The sequence below is a fragment of the Lemur catta genome, chromosome 21 (genome assembly GCF_020740605.2).
Source record: "Lemur catta isolate mLemCat1 chromosome 21, mLemCat1.pri, whole genome shotgun sequence".
In the NCBI taxonomy this organism is placed as follows: domain Eukaryota; kingdom Metazoa; phylum Chordata; class Mammalia; order Primates; family Lemuridae; genus Lemur; species Lemur catta.
The window spans coordinates 32,373,049-32,398,660 of NC_059148.1; positions in this window are offsets into that span (position 1 = coordinate 32,373,049).

Sequence of the window (25,612 nt, forward strand, 5' to 3'; positions counted from 1 at the left end):
TCCTGTAGCCTTGTAGTATAATTTGATGTCACGTAATGTCATACCTCCAGGTTTGTTGTTCAGTATAATGTTGCATGCAGAGGTGAAAGTGAGCACCTCTGCTTTGTCCCTGATCTTAGTGGCAAAAGCTGTGGTTGGGGCTTAGGGTTTTTAGAGTTAGGGTTAGTGTTAGAGTTGGGGTTGGGTCCTGTTAATGATTCAGTATCTTATGGTCACAAGGATTCTGTTTTGTTAGTCTTAAGATCTATGTTTTTTTTTTTCCTAACATAAATACTGATCAATTGTATCTAAACTCCTGGAACTCAGTTGTAAGGCTTCTCTGAGGTTTGCTTGGCTAAGAGGGGTCCATTCAGTTAGCATGGGGCTTAGGGTTTTATTTTAATTTACGTTACCATGCTTTCACTAGTATAATTTAGTAATGCTTTCTTTATGTATGCATGGGAGGAAACAGCCAGGAAAAATGAATCTCCAGCCAAAAAAAAAAAAAAAAAAATCTCCAAGAGGTGGCTCTGAGTTCAGGCTTACATACTGTCTTCAAGTGAAACAAAGAAAGAATGGGTGTCATGGGGGTCAGTAGTGGAGAGGTAACCAGGAAAAGCAAAGTAAGCAAGAGCAAGCATTGTTCAGACTTAAGTGGTCCCTTCCGCTTTGCTAAGAATCTCTCATGATTTAGTCATCCTTCTCTTCTTGGTATGAGAGGGAGACACCTTTACAAATGGAAGTAGGTCTCCTTCACAGACGTAAATTTCCCTGACAAAAAATTAACTTCTGGCCTGTTTTCAGAGCTTCTCCTGTGTCTGCAGTGTCTCAAAATAATCAGCTCAAAATAATCCTGATGCTGGGCTGGGCATGTTGGCTCATGCCTATGATCCCAACATTTTGGGAGGCCAAGGCAGGAGGCTCCCTGGAGCCCAGGAGTTCAAGACTAGCCGGGCAATATAGCAAGGACCCATCTGTACACACACATAAAAAATTATTTGGCAGTGGTGGCTCATGCCTGTAGTCCCAGCTACTTGGGAGGCTGAGGATCGCTCCAGCCTGGAAGTTCAAGGCGGCAGTGATCTGTGTTCGTGCCACTGCACTCCCGCCTGGGTGACAGAGAGCCTGTCCAAAACAATAACAACAAGAAAAAGAGCTATATCTTGGGATGGCATATTCTAGTCTTCTACGCTGTCTTCCAAAGTGACTGTGTACCATTATGCATTCTACCAGCAATGAATGAAAATTCCTGCCTTTTCTCCAGCAATGGTTTGTCCGTTTTTTTTTTTTAAAGAGTTTAGTCGTTCTAGCAGGCGTGCTGTGGTATCTCATTGCTGCTGTAATCTGCTATTCCCTAACGATATGTGATGCTGAGCATCTTTTTGTATGATTATTTGCCATCTATGTATGTTCTTTGGTCAGGTGTGTGTTGAGATCTGTACCCCTTTGTAATCGGGGTGTTTGTCTTCTTATTGTTGAGTTTTAAGACTTCTTTTTATATGTAGAATGTGAATTCTTCTTCCGGTATGTATTTTGCACATATTTCTTATCATTCTGTGGCTTGTCTTTTTATTCTCTGAACTTGGTCTTTCACAGAGTATAAATATTGAACTTTATAACAGCCATGGTATTATTTTTTCTGTTGTGGATCAGATTTTTGTTGTTGTTGTTGTGTGTTAAAACCCATCACCAAAGCCAAGGCCACGTAAATTTTCTTCTTTGTTTCTTCCCCAAATCTTTAAAGTTTTGCATTGCAGTTGAAGTCTGAGGATGATTTTGAATGAATTTTGATGTCAGTTGTAAAGTTTATATGTACACTTATTTCATTCCATATGTTTTCCCCTTAATTGTTCCCTCCCTCCCCATTTTTCTGAAAGACACAGGACAGTGAGGCCATCTGAGTTTGAATTTGCAGATCCTGGCTCCGAAGACGCTGAGCTCGGGTTTTAACTGGTTCCCGAGCAAAGCCAGGAGGGGGCGCTCGCCACGTCACCCCCACTCCCATGAGCACCCAGGGCTGCAGGGCCGGTGGGGGCCGGCAGGGGGCGGAGCGCCCGTCATGCCCCGCGGCTTTGCACCCGTCATGCCCTGCGGCGTGAGAGGACGCGGTGCCGCCATATTAGCTTCGCCCCCCCAGGCGCCGCCTCTCTGCCGCCTGCCGGCCTGGCCTCAGACCCGAAGCGAGTGCCACCTTCTCTTCACTCAGACGTGAGGCCCCGAGGGTGAGTTCAGCCTTCCTGTCCCAGCCCCACGGGCACCGCCTTCCTGTCCGCAGCCGCCTGCTGAGGGGCGGCCGGTCCTCAGAGACCCGGGAGGGGCTCCGTGTGGACATTTGGACACGGGGAACGCACAGTTTCCACCACACTGGGGTCCCCACGCCCAGGACGTGGTGGCCACGGGTGTGACGTCCACGCAGTGGCCTCTCTACCCTAATGGGGCATCAGACTCTGAGCTGGACGTGGGTCTGGCTCAGCCTCTGGGAGGGAGTTCGTCGTCATCTCTGTTTTACTGGCAGGGTGTTCAGGTGGTTGTTCATAAACGGAGTTTCCTTACGGGTATTTCCTCCTTCCAGGGAAGGTGCCATCGCAGCGCAAAGCCCTCTGTGTCCTGCCTTCAGAGTCTCCAGTGTCATTGCTTTGTAACGTCTGCTACTTCACGGTAAGTACTCCCGTGTGTTTTAACGTGTGTTTCACAATAGCCACAAGCTCCCCGGTCATCACCGTTAACCCCAAATCAGGAAATACGCCTTTCTCCCTGACAGTCCAATCCACCAGGCCCACTTCACCGCCTTCCCCAACTGGGAGAAAAATGTGTCTTTCCCTTCGGTTCCAGTTTTCTTTTTCTGGAACTGTTTCTGAGACTGTCCCTCAGTTTCCCAGCCTTGGCAGATCTTAAGAGCAGAGATGACTCCAAGGTGGGTGTGGGCAGCGCTTCCTCCTGAGCAGCACAGGACTGGCCATGGCCTGCAGACCCTGAGCGGTCCTGCCTGCTACCCTCTCCCATGCGGTCTACCCCAGCTGCCCGCAGTCTACTCTGCTTTCATTTTTAGGTGCACAGCAGGCTTTTGGTGTCTCAGGGCTTTGATTTGGGTTCCGTCAACCTGTCCACACAGTAAACACCCTTAGCAAATTTTCTAAGGCTTTGCCCAGCTAGACCCTTAAAGTCACAGCAGTTTGTACTATATAACAGTAGAAAAACTGGGTGATGTGATTTTTCAAAAGACAAAAATGTTCTATTTTTCTTTCTTTCTTTTGAGACAGAGTCTCGCTGTGTTGTCCAGGCTGGAGTGCCATGGCGTCAGCCTAGCTCATGGCAACCTCAAACTCCTGGGCTCAAGCGATCCTCCTGCCTCAGCCTCCCAAGTATCTGTGACTACAGGCATGTGCTACCATACCCCGCTATTTTTTCTATATATCTTTAGTTGTGCAGCTAGTCTCTTTCTATTGTTAGTAGAGATGGGATCTTGCTCTTGCTCAGGCCGGTCCTGAACTCCTGAGCTCAAACGATCTGCCCACCTTGGCCTCCCAGAGTGCTAGGGTTATAGGCGTGAGCCACTGCTCCCGGCCCCCTCGCAAAAAATTATTATTTGATATATCAAGTGTAAGAATCACCTTCAATTTATATATAAACCAAGGAAATAGTAGCTAAACACAGTTCATATTTGGGATAATGAGTAAAGAATAATTAAATCTCCCTGCCAAATGAAAGGCAAATGGCCCAGTTGATCATGGAAATTTCATAAGAGTTTACTGAACCACATATTACCTTACTGTAATTCTCCAGCTGTGTGTGTGCACATGTGCATGCACACCGGTTGCAAGTTATCTCAGATTTGCACACTTACGTTTACATCACCAATTGATATAGTTAAGTGATAAAGTCCTGGTCCATATTACGACAATGTATATAAATATTTCAAAGCACCTTTTAAAATTTCACCATTTTTACCACTTGTGAATATATAATTAAATGGAGTGTCGTACATTGCCCGTGTTGTGCAACCATGTGTTTATTAATAGTTCCAAATGTTTTTTTTCTTCCTCTGAAGGAAACTCAAAGCCCGTTACGAAGTCACTTTCCTTTCCCTGTCCCCCAAGTCCCTGGCAAGCACTAATCTATTTTTCATCGCCGTGGATTTGCCTGCTCTGCACATTTCATACAAATGGACTCATATGTGGCGTTTTGTGTCTGATTTCTTTCACTTAGGACGTTTTTGAGGTTCATCCATGTTGTGATATACATCAGTATTTCATTCCTTTTTTCTGTATGATTAAATACATACAGCATTCACCATTCTTAAGTGCACACTCCAGTGGCATGAACCACGTGCACGTTGTTGTGTAACTGTCACCACCATCCATGCCCAGAATTTCTTTCATCTGCCCCAAGTGGAACCCTGTACTGGTTAAACACCCACTTTGTATTTTTCTCTTCTCCCAGCTTGTGGAAACTACTCCAGCTACCTCATAAGTAGAGCATAGTCTATTTGTCCTTGTGTGCCTTGGTTGTTTCACTTAGCATGATGTTGTTACGGCTGTCAGAATTTCCTCATTTTTAAGGCTGAATTATATTTCACTTTGTGGATGGACCACATTTTATCTACTCATCTGTCAGTGGACACTTGTGTTGCTTCCACCTTTTGGCACAGTGAATAATGTTGCCATGGACGTGGGTGTTCAAGTCCCTGTTTTCAGTTTTTTCAGTATGTAGTCAGAAGTGGAATCACTGTTGTAAGTGAATTCCATGCTTAATTTTTGAGGTACTGCCATATTGTGTTCCATAACAGTGGCTCCATTTCAGTTTTCTCTTTCCTTCTTATGGCTGAAGAATATATCAGGTTATGATATACCTAATTTTGCTTATCCATCCATCTGTTGACAGACGTTTGGGTTGTTTGCACCTTTCAGCTATTGTGAACGGGGCCTGGCTGGGGCGGGGCCAGCATGGCGGCTGCGGCAGGTGCCTGATGAGGCCCCGCCCTCCCACCACTCTTGGAGCGCGGGACGCAGGTGGCTGCGCCCTTGCATGAGTCTGGGCGGGGCGGAGGGAGCCGGGAAGCCGTGAGCGCGCGGGTAGCGCAGCTGCGGGCGTGGGGGCGACAGGAGCCGCGGAGCCGGCCCGAGAGCGGGGCTGCCGGAGCGGGCGGTGGAGGCAAAGGCGATGGTGAGTGCAGCGCCGGCCCCGCGCCTCGCCCTCTCGGGCCCTTGCGCGGCGGCCTGAAGCCCCAAACCCCGGTCCCCGAGGGCTCCGCGGTGAGCGCGGCCCGGCCCTGCCAGCTGCGCGCTGCGGGCTGCGGGCTGCGCCTGCGGCTCCGCTTCCAGGTTTGGGCGAGGTCTCTTCCCTGAGGACCGCCCTTTGGGTTTCGTCCGTTCTCTCTGAGGAACGGACGTGAGCTCAGCTCGGTGGGCACTGAGGCGGCCGAGCGCCCGCCGCGGTGACACGGGAATGCGGACCCCTCCCCCACTTGGCGGGTCTGGCGGTTGCGAGGGTGGTGCGGGGGGCGGGGGGGGGGACGCCCGGGGTCTCCAGGTGCGGGTTGGCGGGGCGGGAACCCGGGCTCCCGACAATTCCTGGACATCTGTTCAGCCTCTCCCTGGAGAGGCAGCACCGTTCACACCCTCCCCCTCCGCAGAGCCAAGGCAGGACCGGCGCCTTCAGACGCCACCCAGCCCACAGCACACCTGGCTCCTGGCCCTGGGGTTTGACTGCCCGCAGCCTCGGGCCTGCTGGGCCCCTCCCGGGGACCTGGCCCAGGGCAGGCTCTGTCCTCAAGCGGCAGTGCCAAGGCCTTCACTGGAGCCCCTGGGGTTCGAGCAGCTGGATGCCAGAACAGGGGCCTCGACCTGGTTCCTGTTTTGGGCACAGAACCACCCAACTCAGCACCTCACCTGCCTGGTCCCAGGCCTGTCTGTGTTCCTGGGCCTCCCCAACGTGCCCCATCATTTTGTTTGGAGTGGGCAGCTGCTGGGGGTCAGGGGGCTGAGGCAATATGGCAGCGATCAAAGCTCCTGCTTGTGAGCACTTGTGAGCACCTTGCAAAGCACCTCAGAATCCACCAGGGACACAAAAGCCAAACTCGGGAGATGCTCAAGACACGTGGGGCCTCTGACCCTGGCAGGTGGGGACTTCGTGGGAATTGGCTGGCCGCAGGGCAGACAGCTGACCCTAGACATCAGAAGGCTCCGAGTACAAGCAGCGGGCTCACAGCAGGCCAACAGTCCCCCACGTGCCCGGGCTGCGAGCTGGCCCGACGCCTGCCAGCTTCAAGATGCCCAGGCCCCTGGAGAGGAAGGTACCTATGCTAGGGCGCCGGCCTGGCCAAGCAGGGTCCTGGCGGGAAGCAGCAGAGGTGTTGGGGAGCAAGGGGAAGTGGCCACTGGGAGGTTCCAAAGTCCAGCCAAGGACACCGGCAGGAGGCAGTGGGGAGCTGTGCGGGTTGCAGGCAGAGGCGCCACGTGGCAGAGGAAGCTGTCACATCTGGCAGCTTTCAAGCTGCATCGCAAAAAGCCACCAGCAGCGGTCCCAGTGGGGACTCAGGGTCCCTGGCCTTGAGCAAGGATACTCAGCGGTGGCTCCCCAGTGTCCCAGGCGGCCAGAGGATGGGCCCTTTGATGCGCGGTAGCTGGGCAGCCTCTGCCGGGCACCGCGACCATGCAGCCTGCTGCCGAGCGAGCGAGGTCCGTGCCCTTGGGGTTCCAGTAGCTCCCGTGCAGCCCAGGCAGGGATGAGCTGCAGCCTGAGCGGGATGTCTGGGGAGGGTGCAGGGCGGGGCCGGGCGGGCCCGCGGGTATGGACAGCTGGGGGAAGGTCTGCTGGACCCGCACATGCTGGGAACAGAAGTTCTCTAAAAAGGAGTCTGAAGGAGAGAGACTCATTCCAGAGACCCCGCCTTCCGTGTGATAGGCTGGACAGAGAGCACAGGGAAGGCTCAGGTCACACAGAGGAAGTTCTTGCCCAGGCTCCTGTCAGGCTCATTATACAAATGAGGGATTCACTGGCTTGGTCTGATTGGTCAATGCAGCTGAATCCTGATTGGTCAATTCAGCAGACTCTCATTGGTCAGGGCAGCTGAGTCCTGATTGGTCAATGTGGCTCAGTCCGATTGGTCTGTGCGACTGAGTCCTGATTGGTCAATGCAGCTGAGTCTGACGGGTCAGTGCAGTTGAGTCCTGATTGGTCAATGCGGATGAGTCAGATTGGAGTGCAGCTGAGTTATGATTGGTCAATGCAGCTGAGCATGATTGGTCAGCGTGGCTGAACGTGATTGCTCAATGTGGCTGAAACTGTTGGTCAGTGCCGCTGAGTCATGATTGGTCAGTGTGGCTGAATCTGATTGGTCGGTGTAGCTGAGTCCTGATTGGTCTGTGCAGTTGCATCCTGATTGGTCAATGGGGCTCAGTCTGATTGGTCAGTGTGGTTGAGTCCTGATTGGTCAGTGTGACTGAGTCCTGATTGGTCATTGTGGCTCAGTCCGGATTGGTCAGTGCAGCTGAGTCCTGATTGGTCAATGCAGCTGAACCTGATTGGTCAGTGCAGTTGTGTCCTGATTGGTCACTACAGCTGAGTCCTCATTGGTCAGTGCAGCTGAGTCCTCATTGGTCAATACAGCTGAGTTCTGATTAATCAGTGCAGGTGAGTCCTGATTGGTCAATACAGCTGAGTCTTCATTGGTCAATACAGCTGAGTCTTGATTGGTCAGTGCACTTGGGTCCTGATTGGTCAGTGAGGCTGAATTCTGATTGGTCAGTGTAGCTGAGTACTGATTGGTCAATACGCCTGAGTCTGATTGGTCAGTGCAGCTGAGTCCGATTGGTCAGTGCAGGTGTGTCCTGATGGGTCTGTGCGGCTGAGTTCTGACTGGTCAGTGTAGCTGAGGCCTGATTGGTCAGTGAAGCTGAGTCCTGATTGGTCAATACAGCTGAGTCCTGATTGGTCAATACAGCTGAGTCCTAATCGGTCAGTGCAGCTGAGTCCTGATTGGTCAATATGGCTGGGTGTGATTGGTCAGTGCAGCTGAGTCCTGATTGGTCAGTGGAGTTGTGTCCTGATTGGTAAGTGTGGCTGAGCTCTGATTGGTCAGTGTGGCTGAGTTCTGATTGGTCAGGGCTGCTGGATCCTGATTGGTCAATATGGCTGAGTCTGATTGGTGACTGCAGCTGAGTCCTGATTGGTCAGTGAAATTGTGTCCTGATTGGTCAGTGCAGGTGAGTCCTGATTGGTCAGTGAAGCTGAGTTCTCATTGGTCAGTGAAACTGAGTCCTGATTGGTTAATACGGCAGAGTCTGATTGGTCAGTGCTGCTGAGTTATGATTGGTCAATAAGGTTCAGTCTGATTGGTCAGTGCAGCTGACTCCTGATTGGTCACTGCAGCTGAGTCCTGATTGGTCAGTGCAGCTGAATCCTGATTGGTCAGTGCAGTTGTGTCTTGATTGGTCAGTGTGGCTGAGTTCTGATTGGTCAGTGCTGCTGCGTCCTGATTGGTCAATATGGTTCACTCTGGTTGGTCAGTGCAGCTGAGTTCTGATTGGTCACTGCAGCTGAGTCCTGATGGGTCAGTTCAGTTGTGTCCTGATTGGTCAGTGAGGCTGAGTTCCGATTGGTCAGTGCAGGTCAGTCCTGATTGGTCAATAAGGCTGAGTTCTGATTGGTCAGTGCAGCTGAGTCCTCATTGGTCAGTGCAGTTGTGTCCTGATTGGCCAGTGCGGGTGAGTTCTGATTGGTCAGTGCTGCTGAGTCTTGATTGGTCCATATGGCTGAGTCTGATTGGTCAGTGCAGCTGAGTTCTGATTGGTCAGTGCAGCTGAGTCCTGATTGGTCAATACAGCAGAGTCCTGATTGGTCAGCACAGCTGAGTCCTGATTGGTCAGTGCAGTTGTGTCCTGAGTGGTCAGTGTGACTGAGCTCTGATTGGTCAGTGTAGCTGAGGCCTGATTGGTCAATACAGCTGAGTCTGATTTGTCAGTGCAGCTGAGCCCTGATTGGTCAGTGCAGCTGAGTCTGATTGGACAGTGCAGTTGTGTCCCGATTGATCAGTGCGGCTTAGTTCAGATTGGTCAGTGCAGCTGGGGAAACATACTGTCCCAGCCAGGCAGGGACCTGACCAGAGGCACAGCCGTGTCCTGCCACCCTGTCCCTTCTCTGCCGGGGCACGGCCTGCCCCAAGGCTCAGACCCCGGGTCCTAGATGTGGGTGACCTTGAGGTCTGCTGAGGGACTTGGGAAGCCTCGCTCTGCCGAGGGAAACCTTCATCCTTTGGCGAGAGAACAGAAGATTCTACCTGTTGGGCTGGCCTGAACCGCACAGGTGTGTGTGCTGAGTCATAGCGGGGAGGGGGCCGCTCCTGCCGTTGCGGGGTTGGCTCAGACGGAGACGCCGTGCCAGCCCGACGGGGCCCACCCTGCTTACGGGGCACTGGGGGAGACACCTGGTTGCATCCCTCACCGGGCGTGCGCTGGGCAGACAGGCTGGAGACAGTCCCCAGGAAGGAGCCTACGTCCCCGCGCTCACCAGCCAGTGCAGTGTGGCAGCAGCTGCCCTCATCCTGGGGTAGGTTTGGGGATCTGCCCTGAGCCACGGACCTAGTGGGGTGGGGGCTGGGCAGACAGCAGCGCACCCGTCTGCACCCGGCCAGGCGCCGGGGTGGGGCCTGGCGCGCGCTGGGCCTGGGAGGAGCACCTGGTGCCCGGCAGGGGCCACCACACCCACCTCCTCCGCCTTCCACGGCCCGCCAGGCCACAGGGCCACCTGAAGCCTTAAACCCGGAGGAGGGAAAGGCCCCGCCTCCCACTTTCCAGCGCTGCCTGGGCTTTCCCAGGTGGGCCCGGCGCCCCCAGCTGCACGCCCGGCTCTGGGACCCTCTGCCCGCGGCCCGGGGCGGGGCAGCCTTGGCAGGAGCTCCCGAGACCCCGCACCCCTTCCAGGGGGCCGTGGGGCCCAGCGCACCCCCAGCCCTGGCAGGGAAAGGCCGCGGGGCTGAAGGCTCCGCTCCCGGGGACCTCTCAGGCCTTCTCCCCATGTTTCGCCGGAGGCCCGACCTCCGGGGCCCGCCTCTCGCCCCATCCTCCAGCTGCCCGTCCAGCCCCCTCCCCTCCCATCCCCCACCTGCCCCTCCACACGCCAGACCCCCGCCTCCCCGGCGCCCCCCCTTCCCTGCCCCTCTCAGTCCTCTCCCCATCCCGGTCCTCCCGCCCCGCCCCGCCCTCGCCCGCTGTCCGGCTGCGCCCCCGTGTGGCCGCGGGGGGACGAGCGGAGCCGCGGCGCCGGGCTGGGGTGTGGGGAAGGGCTGAGGGGGCGGGGGCGGGGGCGCGGCCAGGCTGACAGGGGAGAGGAGTGGGCGCGGGGACGGGGCGGAGAGGGGAGGGGAGAGGGGTCGGGGCCGGGGCACCCCGCGGTCCCGGGCGGGCCAAGCCTGACACTCCCCGCGAGCAGCATGGTGACGGTCGTTGTAATGAGTCGCTGAACGTGGCTGGCGGAAACAGATCATGCAGCGCGTGCTCGTGGTCCTCGGGGACAGCGCTAACACGCACTAGCTATTCTGGTCGTCCTCGTGGGGAAACTGAGGCACACAAACCAGTGAAAAGGCCAAAGCAGGCCTGGGACTGAAACCCTGGACAGCACAAACCAGAGGTGTGCCCGAGCCCTCACCCAGCCCTCGCCTGACCCTCGTCTGGCCTGAATGTCAGCTTAGACCCACCTAAATGTGACACAGCAGTAACTACTCTTGACGACTGAACTGACGGATGCTTTGAATGTCAAAGTCTCAGGTAAGAGTGAAGGCAGACACGTTTTTAAATGCAATTACTATTAGTTTAGCCAACGTTGAGGGGACTCAAAGTGGTGAGCCAGTTCCTGATTTTAGGTAAATTTCCTAGTGACGGGGGCTCGGCCTGCTCAGGGTCAGCCAAGTCCACCCAGAGCTTGAGACTGAGCCCGGGCTTTGGGTGCCTTGGAGGGGTCTGGCGAGAGCTTCGATCACAGCTTCTGTCGCTGCTGGGGAGAAGAGCCAGTGCAGCCCTAAATGCCCACGTGTGTGCCCGTTGCAGGGCTGGAGTCAGGGCCAGGTTGGTGCCCCTGTACCCTGCGGATGGGATCCGTGCTGGCCCTGCGGTCCTTCAGGTGGGGAGGCAGGCACTGGCTTGGGACAGTGCCCTCCCCTCCCGGGAACATGCAGCCCTCCGTGGTTGGCCAGGCTGCTCCATTTGCAGCCGTTCGGTGAGGGGGCAGAGGCCAAATAAGTCCTTGCGGGGAGCGGGGTGGGCAGAGCTTTGGCCTGATCCCTGCCACAGGCTGGCTGGAGGTCCCTTGCCTAAGAGAACTGAGGGTCACACCCCCTGGGCCAGAGGCCTGGCTGCAGAGGAGGTGCAGGGATTTCCTTCCCCGGGCTGCTTGGGGCCCGGAGACTTTGCACCTCTGTGCAGGAGACCAACAGGGGCTGGGACTCGGTCGCCCGCAGCCTGCTTCCCTGGTCTTGGAGCAGCGTCTCCATCTGTTATGGCAACTGTCCCAGTTTGCCCGGGGCCTTTGCTGCTAAACTGGGGGCTTTCCCCTCTTCCCCCAAGTTCTGCAACACGCTTAGATGCAGCTACTTACTCGCCTCCGACACTTGACTACAGGTGTAACTGTAGGTGACAATTTTAGTATTTTGCCACTATTTGCCAGTCCTGTGGGCAATGAGCACCCAGGACCTCGGGAAGCAGGGTGTGAATGCCCTGCAGGTCGGAGCAGAGAACCTATTCCGGACACCCAGAGATGATTCAGAGAGCCTGTGCCTGGGGTCCTGCCCCAGGAGCAGCCCTGGGTCTGTCCAGGTGCAGTCAGGGAGCGCAGCGAGGGCTGTGGATGTGGGGTTGGCACAGGACTTCCGCCCACAGGGTGGGGCAACTGCAGCCTTTACAGAAGGCTGGGGTTGCTGGGGTCACCAAGTACTAACCAGGCCTGACCCTGCTTAGCGTCCGAGATCAGCCAAGACCAGGCGCGTTCAGGGTGGTACCGCCGTAGACAAGGAAGAAAAGGTGGTGCAGAGCTGGGGAGAGTGAGGGCACCCTGGGGCCCACATCTGAGAGCAAAAGGACGTCACCGCTCTTCTGCCCGAGGTGGCCTTGGTGGGGGCAGGTGGAAAATGACTTTTTCACGCCCAGTTCTAACCCAAGCTCGTTTCCAGACCCAGAGCCCACCCAGGGAAGGGGGACCAGGGTCCCGCAGCAGTTTCTGCAAGGAGAGCGCGGGGTGACTGGCAGACCCCGCCCCTGGCTCACCTGCGGACCCCCGTGGGCCCTGGGCGAGTCTCTCTGCAGGAGAGCGGTGGGAGGGGTGCAGCTCTGCTGTGGGGGCTCCTCTCACGGGTAGTTTTTAAAATAGCAAATGGGCCATTAGCACGGGCACCCACGCCGCCTCCCCACGCCTGAAGGACCTGCCACCCCTTCTCAAGGCCCGGGCAGCCTCCTGGTGGCGGTGACACATTCTTAATAATGTATCGGGGTGTTGGGGGGGGGAGGGGATGGAGGTATGACTACATGATGAGTACCAGGCGCACTGTCTGGAAAATGAGAACGGACGCGCTTGGGACTCTGACTCGGGGGGATGGGCGGGACATGGACAATGTATATGACCTAAACTTATGTACCCCCATGATGAGCTGAAATAATAAAAAAAAAATAATAATGTATCGGGGTGTTGACAGCCTGCTCTCTGGTCCCCCAAGTAAAAGGAGTTTGGAAATGAGATGCCTTCCCCCGATTGTCTGACCCTGTCATCCTGGACACTTATGGCAGACCGTGTCCTGCAGTCCCAGGAGTCCCCATCATGTGCTCGGTGACGTTGGAAGGATGACTCGCCTGTTCACCTCTGGCGTCATGTGTCTGCTCCTTTCCTGCGCAGCCTCGGTGACATAGGGACGAAGGTCAGGGTATGGCAGGACCCCCCCCCCCGAGGCCTCCCCAGAGCCCGCCTGGCTGCTGATGCCTCAGCCAGGTGCGCAGAGGCCACCCTGGCCGGCGGCACTGCGGGTCCCTTCGCCTCCCGGGGAGCAGGGGGGCGCCCTCCACACCATGATGGGGGCCCGGGCAGACGGGAGCGAGGGCTAGACAGAGCCCCTGGACGGTGCAGCTGAGTCCTGATTGGTCAGTGCAGTTGTGTCCTGATTAGTCAGTGCGGCTGAGTTCTGATTGGTCAGTGCAGCTGAGTCCTGATAGGTCAGTGCAGTTGTGCCCTGATTGGTCAGTGAGGCTGATTTCTGACTGGTCAGTGCAGCTGTGTCTTGATTGGTCAGTGAAGCTGTGACCTGATTGGTCAGTGTGGGTGAGTTCTGATTGGTTAGTGCAGCTGAGTCCTGATTGGTCAATACAGCTGAGTTCTGATTGGTCAGTGTGGCTGAGTCCTGATTGGTCAATACAGCTGCGTCCTGATTGGTCAGGGCAGTTGTGTCCTGATTGGTCAGTGCGGCTGAATTCTGATTGGTCAGTGCAGCTGAGTCCGGATTGGTCAGTGCAGCTGAGTCCTGATTGGTCAGTGGAGTTGTGTCCTGATTGGTCAGTGCGGCTGAGTTCTGAGTGGTCAGTGTAGCTGAGGCCTGATTGGTCAATACAGCCGAGTTCTGATTGGTCAGTGTGGCTGAGTCCTGATTGGTCGGTGCAGATGTGTCCTGATTGGTCAGTGTGGCTGAGTCCTGATAGGTCAATACAGCTGTGTCCTGATTGGTCAGTGTGGCCGAATTCTGATTGGTCAGTGCAGCTGAGTGCTGATTGGTCGGTGCAGTTGTGTCCTCATTGGTCAGTGAGGCTGAGTTGCGATTGGTCAGAGCAGGTGAGTCCTGATTGGTCAGTAAGGCTGAGTTCTGATTGGTCAATACAGCTGAGTTCTGATTGGTCAGTGCAGCTGAGTCCTGATTGGTCAATAAAGCTGAGTCCTCATTGGTCAGTGCAACTGTGTCCTGATTGGTCAGTGTGGCCGAATTCTGATTGGTCAGTGCAGCTGAGTCCTGATTCGTCGGTGCAGTTGTGTCCTGATTGGCCAGTGCAGGTGAGTCCTGATTGGTCAGTAAGGCTGAGTTCTGACTGGTCAGTGCTCCTGCATCCTGATTGGTCAATACGGTTGAGTCTGATTGGTCAGTGCAGCTGAGTTCTGATTGGTCAGTGCAGCTGAGTCCTGATTGCTCGGTGCAGCTGAGTCCTGATTGGTCAGTGGAGTTGTGTCCTGATTGGTCAGTGCGGCTGAGTTCTGAGTGGTCAGTGTAGCTGAGTCCTGATTGGTCAATACAGCTGAGTCTTATTTTTCAGTGCAGCTGAGTGCTGATTGGTCGGTGCAGCTGAGTCTGATTGGACAGTGCAGTTGTGTCCCGATTGGTCAGTGTGGCTTAGTTCTGATTGGTCAGTGCAGCTGGGGAAACATGCTGTCCCAGCCAGGCAGGGACCTGACCAGAGCCACAGCCGTGTCCTGCGACCCTGTCCCTTCTCTCCCGGGGCAGGGCCTGCCCCAAGGCTCAGACCGCGGGCCCGAGGTGTGGGTGACCCTGAGGTCTGCTGAGGGACTTGGGAAGCCTCGCTCTGCCGAGGGAAACCTTCATCCTTTGTCGAGAGAAGAGAAGATTCTACCTGTTGGGCTGGCCTGAACCGCACAGGTGTGTGTGCTGAGTCATAGCGGGGAGGGGGCCGCTCCTGCCGTTGCGGGGTTGGCTCAGACGGAGACGCCGTGCCAGCCCGACGGGGCCCACCCTGCTTACGGGGCACTGGGGGAGACACCTGGTTGCATCCCTCACCGGGCGTGCGCTGGGCAGACAGGCTGGAGACAGTCCCCAGGAAGGAGCCTACGTCCCCGCGCTCACCAGCCAGTGCAGTGTGGCAGCAGCTGCCCTCATCCTGGGGTAGGTTTGGGGATCTGCCCTGAGCCACGGACCTAGTGGGGTGGGGGCTGGGCAGACAGCAGCGCACCCGTCTGCACCCGGCCAGGCGCCGGGGTGGGGCCTGGCGCGCGCTGGGCCTGGGAGGAGCACCTGGTGCCCGGCAGGGGCCACCACACCCACCTCCTCCGCCTTCCACGGCCCGCCAGGCCACAGGGCCACCTGAAGCCTTAAACCCGGAGGAGGGAAAGGCCCCGCCTCCCACTTTCCAGCGCTGCCTGGGCTTTCCCAGGTGGGCCCGGCGCCCCCAGCTGCACGCCCGGCTCTGGGACCCTCTGCCCGCGGCCCGGGGCGGGGCAGCCTTGGCAGGAGCTCCCGAGACCCCGCACCCCTTCCAGGGGGCCGTGGGGCCCAGCGCACCCCCAGCCCTGGCAGGGAAAGGCCGCGGGGCTGAAGGCTCCGCTCCCGGGGACCTCTCAGGCCTTCTCCCCATGTTTCGCCGGAGGCCCGACCTCCGGGGCCCGCCTCTCGCCCCATCCTCCAGCTGCCCGTCCAGCCCCCTCCCCTCCCATCCCCCACCTGCCCCTCCACACGCCAGACCCCCGCCTCCCCGGCGCCCCCCCTTCCCTGCCCCTCTCAGTCCTCTCCCCATCCCGGTCCTCCCGCCCCGCCCCGCCCTCGCCCGCTGTCCGGCTGCGCCCCCGTGTGGCCGCGGGGGGACGAGCGGAGCCGCGGCGCCGGGCTGGGGTGTGGGGAAGGGCTGAGGGGGCGGGGGCGGGGGCGCGGCCGGGCTGACAGGGGAGAGGAGTGGGCGCGGGGACGGGGCGGAGAGGGGAGGGGAGAGGGGTCGGGGCCGGGGCACCCCGCGGTCCCGGGCGGGCCAAGCCTGACACTCCCCGCGAGCAGCATGGTGACGGTCGTTGTAATGAGTCGCTGAACGTGGCTGGCGGAAACAGATCATGCAGCGCGTGCTCGTGGTCCTCGGGGACAGCGCTAACACGCACTAGCTATTCTGGTCGTCCTCGTGGGGAAACTGAGGCACACAAACCAGTGAAAAGGCCAAAGCAGGCCTGGGACTGAAACCCTGGACAGCACAAACCAGAGGTGTGCCCGAGCCCTCACCCAGCCCTCGCCTGACCCTCGTCTGGCCTGAATGTCAGCTTAGACCCACCTAAATGTGACACAGCAGTAACTACTCTTGACGACTGAACTGACGGATGCTTTGAATGTCAAAGTCTCAGGTAAGAGTGAAGGCAGACACGTTTTTAAATGCAATTACTATTAGTTTAGCCAACGTTGAGGGGACTCAAAGTGGTGAGCCAGTTCCTGATTTTAGGTAAATTTCCTAGTGACGGGGGCTCGGCCTGCTCAGGGTCAGCCAAGTCCACCCAGAGCTTGAGACTGAGCCCGGGCTTTGGGTGCCTTGGAGGGGTCTGGCGAGAGCTTCGATCACAGCTTCTGTCGCTGCTGGGGAGAAGAGCCAGTGCAGCCCTAAATGCCCACGTGTGTGCCCGTTGCAGGGCTGGAGTCAGGGCCAGGTTGGTGCCCCTGTACCCTGCGGATGGGATCCGTGCTGGCCCTGCGGTCCTTCAGGTGGGGAGGCAGGCACTGGCTTGGGACAGTGCCCTCCCCTCCCGGGAACATGCAGCCCTCCGTGGTTGGCCAGGCTGCTCCATTTGCAGCCGTTCGGTGAGGGGGCAGAGGCCAAATAAGTCCTTGCGGGGAGCGGGGTGGGCAGAGCTTTGGCCTGATCCCTGCCACAGGCTGGCTGGAGGTCCCTTGCCTAAGAGAACTGAGGGTCACACCCCCTGGGCCAGAGGCCTGGCTGCAGAGGAGGTGCAGGGATTTCCTTCCCCGGGCTGCTTGGGGCCCGGAGACTTTGCACCTCTGTGCAGGAGACCAACAGGGGCTGGGACTCGGTCGCCCGCAGCCTGCTTCCCTGGTCTTGGAGCAGCGTCTCCATCTGTTATGGCAACTGTCCCAGTTTGCCCGGGGCCTTTGCTGCTAAACTGGGGGCTTTCCCCTCTTCCCCCAAGTTCTGCAACACGCTTAGATGCAGCTACTTACTCGCCTCCGACACTTGACTACAGGTGTAACTGTAGGTGACAATTTTAGTATTTTGCCACTATTTGCCAGTCCTGTGGGCAATGAGCACCCAGGACCTCGGGAAGCAGGGTGTGAATGCCCTGCAGGTCGGAGCAGAGAACCTATTCCGGACACCCAGAGATGATTCAGAGAGCCTGTGCCTGGGGTCCTGCCCCAGGAGCAGCCCTGGGTCTGTCCAGGTGCAGTCAGGGAGCGCAGCGAGGGCTGTGGATGTGGGGTTGGCACAGGACTTCCGCCCACAGGGTGGGGCAACTGCAGCCTTTACAGAAGGCTGGGGTTGCTGGGGTCACCAAGTACTAACCAGGCCTGACCCTGCTTAGCGTCCGAGATCAGCCAAGACCAGGCGCGTTCAGGGTGGTACCGCCGTAGACAAGGAAGAAAAGGTGGTGCAGAGCTGGGGAGAGTGAGGGCACCCTGGGGCCCACATCTGAGAGCAAAAGGACGTCACCGCTCTTCTGCCCGAGGTGGCCTTGGTGGGGGCAGGTGGAAAATGACTTTTTCACGCCCAGTTCTAACCCAAGCTCGTTTCCAGACCCAGAGCCCACCCAGGGAAGGGGGACCAGGGTCCCGCAGCAGTTTCTGCAAGGAGAGCGCGGGGTGACTGGCAGACCCCGCCCCTGGCTCACCTGCGGACCCCCGTGGGCCCTGGGCGAGTCTCTCTGCAGGAGAGCGGTGGGAGGGGTGCAGCTCTGCTGTGGGGGCTCCTCTCACGGGTAGTTTTTAAAATAGCAAATGGGCCATTAGCACGGGCACCCACGCCGCCTCCCCACGCCTGAAGGACCTGCCACCCCTTCTCAAGGCCCGGGCAGCCTCCTGGTGGCGGTGACACATTCTTAATAATGTATCGGGGTGTTGGGGGGGGAGGGGATGGAGGTATGACTACATGATGAGTACCAGGCGCACTGTCTGGAAAATGAGAACGGACGCGCTTGGGACTCTGACTCGGGGGGATGGGCGGGACATGGACAATGTATATGACCTAAACTTATGTACCCCCATGATGAGCTGAAATAATAAAAAAAAAATAATAATGTATCGGGGTGTTGACAGCCTGCTCTCTGGTCCCCCAAGTAAAAGGAGTTTGGAAATGAGATGCCTTCCCCCGATTGACCCTGTCATCCTGGACACTTATGGCAGACCGTGTCCTGCAGTCCCAGGAGTCCCCATCATGTGCTCGGTGACGTTGGAAGGATGACTCGCCTGTTCACCTCTGGCGTCATGTGTCTGCTCCTTTCCTGCGCAGCCTCGGTGACATAGGGACGAAGGTCAGGGTATGGCAGGACCCCCCCCCCCCCCCCGAGGCCTCCCCAGAGCCCGCCTGGCTGCTGATGCCTCAGCCAGGTGCGCAGAGGCCACCCTGGCCGGCGGCACTGCGGGTCCCTTCGCCTCCCGGGGAGCAGGGGGGCGCCCTCCACACCATGATGGGGGCCCGGGCAGACGGGAGCGAGGGCTAGACAGAGCCCCTGGACGGTGCAGCTGAGTCCTGATTGGTCAGTGCAGTTGTGTCCTGATTAGTCAGTGCGGCTGAGTTCTGATTGGTCAGTGCAGCTGAGTCCTGATAGGTCAGTGCAGTTGTGCCCTGATTGGTCAGTGAGGCTGATTTCTGACTGGTCAGTGCAGCTGTGTCCTGATTGGTCAGTGAAGCTGTGACCTGATTGGTCAGTGTGGGTGAGTTCTGATTGGTTAGTGCAGCTGTGTCCTGATTGGTCAATACAGCCGAGTTCTGATTGGTCAGTGTGGCTGAGTCCTGATTGGTCAATACAGCTGCGTCCTGATTGGTCAGGGCAGTTGTGTCCTGATTGGTCAGTGCGGCTGAATTCTGATTGGTCAGTGCAGCTGAGTCCGGATTGGTCAGTGCAGCTGAGTCCTGATTGGTCAGTGGAGTTGTGTCCTGATTGGTCAGTGCGGCTGAGTTCTGAGTGGTCAGTGTAGCTGAGGCCTGATTGGTCAATACAGCCGAGTTCTGATTGGTCAGTGTGGCTGAGTCCTGATTGGTCGGTGCAGATGTGTCCTGATTGGTCAGTGTGGCTGAGTCCTGATTGGTCAATACAGCTGTGTCCTGATTGGTCAGTGAAGCTGTGACCTGATTGGTCAGTGCAGCTGAGTCCTGATTGGTCAGTGAAGGGAGTCCTGATTGGTTAGTGGAGTTGTGTCCTGATTGGTCAGTGCGGCTGTGTTCTGAGTGGTCAGTGTAGCTGAGGCCTGATTGGTCAATACAGCCGAGTTCTGATTGGTCAGTGTGGCTGAGTCCTGATTGGTTGGTGCAGATGTGTCCTGTTTGGTCAGTGTGGCTGAGTCCTGATTGGTCAATACAGCTCTGTCCTGACTGGTCAGTGTGGCCGAATTCTGATTGGTCAGTGCAGCTGAGTGCTGATTGGTCGGTGCAGTTGTGTCCTCATTGGTCAGTGAGGCTGAGTTGCGATTGGTCAGAGCAGGTGAGTCCTGATTGGTCAATACAGCTGAGTTCTGATTGGTCATTGCAGCTGAGTCCTGATTGGTCAATAAAGCTGAGTCCTCATTGGTCAGTGCAACTGTGTCCTGATTGGTCAGTGTGGCCGAATTCTGATTGGTCAGTGCAGCTGAGTCCTGATTGGTCAGTGCAGCTGAGTTCTCATTGGTCAGTGCAGCTGCGCTCTGATTGGTCAGTGCTGCTGTGTTCTGATTGGTCAATACAGCTGAGTCCTGATTGGTCAGTGCAGCTGAGTCCTGATTGGTCAGTGCAGTTGTGTCCTCATTGGTCAGTGCGGCAGGGTTCTGATTGGTCAGTCCAGCTGAGTCCTTATTGATCAATACAGCTGAGTCCTGATTGGTCAGTGCAGTTGTATCCTGATTGGTCCGTGAGGCTGAATTCTGACTGGGCAATGTAGCTAAATCCTGATTGGTCTGTATGCCTGAGTCTGATTGGTCAGTGCAGCTGAGTCCTGATTGGTCAGTGAAGTTATGTCCTGATTGGTCATTGGAGCTGAGTCTTGATTGGTCAATACAGCAGAGTTCTGATTGGTCAGTGCAGCTGAGTCCTGATTGGTCAATAAGACTGAGTTTTGATTGGTCAGTGCAGCTGAGTCCTGATTGGTCAATAAGACTGAGTTTTGATTGGTCAGTGCAGCTGAGTGCTGATTGGTCAATACGGCTGAGTCTGATTGTTCCATGCAGCTGAGTCCTGATTGGTTAGTGGTGTTGTGTCCTGAAAGGTCAGTGCGGCTGAGTTCTGATTGGTCATTGCAGCTGAGTCTCATTGGTCAGTGCAGTTGTGTCGTGATTGGTCAGTGCGGCTGAATTCTGATTGGTCAGTGCAGGTGAGTCCGGATTGGTCAATACGGCTGAGTCTGATTGGTCAGTGCAGCTGAGTCCTGACTGTTCAATGAGGCTGAGTCTGATTGGTCAGTGCAGCTTATTTCTGATTGCTCATTGCAGCTGAGTCCTGATTGGTCAATGCGGCTGAGTCTGATTGGTCAGTGTAGGTGAGTCCTGATTGGTCAGTGTGGCTGAGTGTCCCGGAGACCGCTGTGGACTCACCCACGACCAGTGGGGAGCACTCGGTCACATTCCCCTTCACCTTTACTAAGGACGCAGATGCCTTTGCTGGTGTTGCCCAAAGCAACGGGAAGGAGGGTGGCCACCAGGGCTTCGTCACTGCTGGTCATGACCTCTGTCCAGAGACCAATGCCAGTGGCCTCACTTCCAAGGATAAGGGCTCCCTGGCCGCCTCGTCCTTTCCTGATGACATCAGAGGCAGAGACTCTTTCATTGATGTCACCGAAGGCAGAGAGAAGGAAGATGGCAGCCAGGGCCCTGCGGGCCACGAGTCCCGCCCGCCAGCCAGCGCCCACGGCCGCGTCTGCGTCAGCGGGGACTCCGTCACCAACCCCTTCTCAGGGCTGGACGTAATTGGCAAGGGCCCTGGCCACATCGCCCACGGCCCCCAAAACAATGGCTTGGTCACCTACAGCTGTTACAGGAAGAGACGGCTGAGGTCCAGGCTCGGCAAGTCCAGCCGTGGTGGCCGCAGAGAGGCAGACCTCGGCTCCGGCCACGCCTGCCGAAGGCCACGTGCCGAGCCCTATGAAGACGTGTGGATCTGGGTTTCCATGACCCTCTGCATCCTCTGGCTGCTGTGCATGTGCAGACTGAACCCTGGCATCTTCCCCCAGCAGATGTGACACCTCTAGCTGCGCCTGCCCTTTGCCCCCCAGTGGGTGTAACACCTCCAGCTGCACCTGCCGTCTGCCCCCCAGCAGCTGCCACTGAGCGAAGCCACCTGTGAGAGCCCCCACCCCTCCAGCAAGCCTTAGCCCCCTCCTCCCACCTCTTGCCTTATGGTGGTTTTGTGGGTGTCTGTTGTGATTGTTCTTTGAGCTGCACATGTGTGTTCCGAGAGCTTTTCTCTGTGTGTGTTTAACCCCAATAAAACAAAACAGAACCAGGTGGTAGCTCTCCATCTAAGGGGACTGCAGCCACCGCCTGAGGTGGGAGGAGCGTCATGGTTTCATCCTCCCTGTCTCTGGCGCATCTTCCCCTCAGTCCCTGCAGGGAGGACCCCCCCCCTGGGCTCAGCACTTCTTCCCCCCAAGAGAGCTTCCGCTTCGGAGTCCTGAATTCCTGGTCATGTGTGTGTCCTGTGACGGGACAGGACGCTCTGGCTGGCAGGTGCAAGTTAACATCCTTTCTGTGTTGACCCATGGGGTTATCTGGGACAGGCCACCTGCCCTGCTCTGGGAATGATTAATGTCCCGAGCTGAGATGTGGTTGGTAAGCCTTTCCCTGCTCCCTCCAGCTTTCTGGGAAGGAGCCACAGGAGGGCCCAGAGACATCTGGGTTTCAGAAATGCCTCACAGTGCAGAGGACACATTTATAAGAGCCCAGTTTCCATCTCCAAGGAGCAGGGAGCTGTGGGGAAACATACTGTCCCAGCCAGGCAGGGACCTGACCAGGGCCACAGCTGTGTCCTGCCACCCTGTCCCTTCTCTCCCGGGGCAGGGCCTGCTTCAAGGCTCAGACCCCCGGTCTGAGATGTGGGTGACCTTGAGGTCTGCTGAGGGACTTGGGAAGCCTCGCTCTGCAGAGGGAAACCTTCATCCTTTGTCAAGAGAAGAGAAGATTCTACCTGTTGGGCTGGCCTGAACCGCAGAGGTGTGTGTGCTGAGTCATAGCGGGAGGGGGCTGCTCCTGCCATTGCGAGGCTGGCTCAGACGGAGACGCCGTGCCAGCCCGACGGGGCCCACCATGCTTACGGGGCACTGGGGGAGACACCGGGTTGCATCCCTCACCGGGCGTGCGCTGGGCAGACAGGCTGGAGAGAGTGCCCAGGAAGGAGCCTATGTCCCCACCCTCTCACCAGCCAGTGCAGTGTGGCAGTAGCTGCCCTCATCCTGGGGTAGGTTTGGGAATCTGCCCTGAGCCACGGACCTAGCGGGGTGGGGGCTGGGCAGACAGCAGCGCACCCGTCTGCACCCGGCCAGGCGCTGGGGTGGGGGCCTGGCACGCGCTGGGCCTGGGAGGAGCACCTGGTGCCCGGCAGGGGCCACCACACCCACCTCCTCCGCCTTCCACGGCCCGCCAGGCCACAGGGCCACCTGAAGCCTTAAACGCGGAGGAGGGAAAGGCCCCGCCTCCCACTTTCCAGCGCTGCCTGGGCTTTCCCAGGTGGGCCCGGCGCCCCCAGCTGCACGCCCGGCTCTGGGACCCTCTGCCCGCGGCCCGGGGCGGGGCAGCCTTGGCAGGAGCTCCCGAGACCCTGCACCCCTTCCAGGGGGCCGTGGGGCCCAGCGTACCCCCAGCCCTGTGAGGGAAAGGCCGCGGGGCTGAAGGCTCTGCTGCCAGGGACTCCTCAGGCCTTCCCCCCAAGGTTCGCTGGAGGCCCGACCTCCTGGGCCCGCCTCCCGCCCCATCCTCCACCTGCCCGTCCACCCCCACCCCTCCCATCCCCCACCTGCCCCGCCCCACGCCAGACCCCCGCCTCCCCGGCGCTCCCTTCCCCGCCCCTCTCCGTCCTCTCCCCATCCCGGTCCTCCCGCCCCGCCCCGCCCTCGCCAGCTGTCCGGCTGCGCCCCCGTGTGGCCACGGGGGGACGAGCGGAGCCTCGGCGCGGGCCTGGGGGGTGGGGGCGGGCGGGAGGGGCGGGGCCGGGCTGAGGTGGGCGGGGCCGGGGCTGAGGGGGCGGGGTCGCGGCGGGGCTGGGGCCAACACGAGAGGGGAGTGGGGGCGCGGCCGGGCTGAGGGGGGCGGGGCCGGGGCGGGGCCGGGCCGGACAGGGGAGGGGAGTGGGGGCGGAGACGGGGCACCCCGCGGTCCCGGGCGGGCTGGTGGCTTCTCCGCCCGATGGGCGACTGGGTTGAAGCCTGACACTCCCCGTGAGCAGCATCGTGATGGTTGTAATGAGCCGCTGAACGTCGCTGACGGAAACAGATCATGCAGCGCGTGCTCGTGGTCTGCGGGGACAGCGCTAACACGCACTGGCTATTCTGGTCGTCCTCGTGGGGAAACTGAGGCACATAAACCAGTGAAAAGGCCAAAGCGGGCCTGGGACTCAAACCCTGGACAGCACAAACCGGAGCTGGGCCTGAGCCCTCACCGAGCCCTAGCCTGACCCCCGTCTGGCCTGAATGTCAGCTTAGACCCACCTAAATGTGACAGAGCAGTAACTACTATTGACGACTGAACTGAAGGACACTTTGAATGTCAAAGTCTCAGGTAAGAGTAAAGGCAGACACGTTTTTAAATGCAATTACTATTAGTTTAGCCAACGTTGAGGGGACTCAAAGTGGTGAGCCAGTTCCTGATTTTAGGTAAATTTCCTAGTGACAGGGGCTCAGCCTGCTCAGGGTCAGCCAAGTACACCCAGAGCTTGAGACTGAGCCCGGGCTTTGGGTGCCTTGGACGACGGGTCTGGCGAGAGCTTCGATCACAGCTTCTGTCGCTGCTGGGGACAAGAGCCAGGGCAGCCCTAAATGCCCACGTGCGTGCCCATTGCAGGGCTGGAGTCAGGGCCAGGTTGGTGCCCCTGTACTCTGGGGATGGGATCCATGCTGGCCATGCGGTCCTTCAGGTGGGGAGGCAGGCACTGGCCTGGGACAGTGCCCTCCCCTCCCGGGAACATGCAGCCCTCCCTGGTTGGCAGAAGCTGCTCCATTTGCAGCGTTCGGTGAGGGGGCAGAGGCCAAAGAAGTCCTTGCGGGCAGCGGGGTGGGCAGAGCTTTGGCCTGATCCCTGCCACAGGCTGGCTGGAGGTCCCTTGCCTAAGAGAACTGAGGGTCACGCCCCCTGGGCCAGAGGCCTGGCTGCACAGGAGGTGCAGGGATTTCCTTCCCCGGGCTGCTCGGGGGCCGGAGACTTTGCACCTCTGTGCAGGAGACCAACAGGGGCTGGGACTCGGTCGCCCACAGCCTGCTTCCCTGGTCTTGAAGCAGTGTCTCCATCTGTTATGGCAACTGTCCCAGTTTGCCCGGGACCTTTGGTGCTAAACTGAGGGTTTTCCCCTGTTCCCCCAAGTTCTGCAACGCGCTTAGAAGCAGCTACTTACTCGCCTCCCACACTTGACTACAGATGTACCTGTAGGTGACAATTTTAGTATTTTGCCACTATTTGCCGGTCCTGTGGGCAATGAGCACCCAGGACTTCGGGAAGCAGGCTGTGAATGCCCTGCAGGTCGGAGCAGAGACCCTATTCCAGACACCCAGAGGTGATTCAGAGAGCCTGTGCCTGGGGTCCTGCCCCAGGACGAGCCCTGGGTCTGTCCAGGTGCAGTCAGGGAGTGCAGCGAGGGCTGTGGATGTGGGGTTGGCACAGGACTTCTGCCCACAGGATGGGGCAACTGCAGCTTTTACAGCAGGCTGGGGTTGCTGGGGTCACCAAGTGCTAACCAGGCCTGACCCTGTTTAGCGTCCGAGATCAGCCAAGACTGGGCACGTTCAGGGTCGTACCGCCATAGACAAGGAAGAAAAGGTGGTGCAGAGCTGGGGAGAGTGAGGGCACCCTGGGGCCCACATCTGAGAGCAAACGGACGTCACCGCTTTTCTGCCCGAGGTGGCCTTGGTGGGGGCAAGTGGAAAATGACTTTTTCACACCCAGTTCTAACCCAAGCTGGTTTACAGACCCAGAGCCCACCCAGGGAAGGGGGACCAGGGTCCCGCAGCAGTTTCTGCAAGGACAGCGCGGGGTGACTGGCAGACCCCGCCCCTGGCTCACCTGCGGACCCCCGTGGGCCCTGGGCGAGCGTCTCTGCAGGAGAGCGGTGGGAGGGGTGCAGCTCTGCTGTGGGGGCTCCTCTCATGGGTAGTTTTTAAAATAGCAAATGGGTCATGAACACGGGCACCCACGCCGCCTCCCCACGCCTGAAGGACCTGCCACCGCTTCTCAAGGCCCTGGCAGCCTCCTGGTGGCGGTGACACGTTCTTAATAATGTATCGGGGTGTTGACAGCCTGCTCTCTGGTCCCCCAAGTAAAAGGAGTTTGGAAATAAGATGCCTTCCCCCGACTGTCTGACCCTGTCACCCTGGACACTTATGGCAGACCGTGTCCTGCAGTCCCAGGAGTCCCCATCATGTGCTCTGTGACATTGGAAGGATCACTCGCCTGTTCACCTCTGGCGTCATGTGTCTGCTCCTTTCCTGTGCAGCCTCGGTGACATAGGGACGAAGGTCAGGGTATGGCAGGCCCCCCCCCGAGGCCTCCCCAGAGCCCGCCTGGGTGCTGATG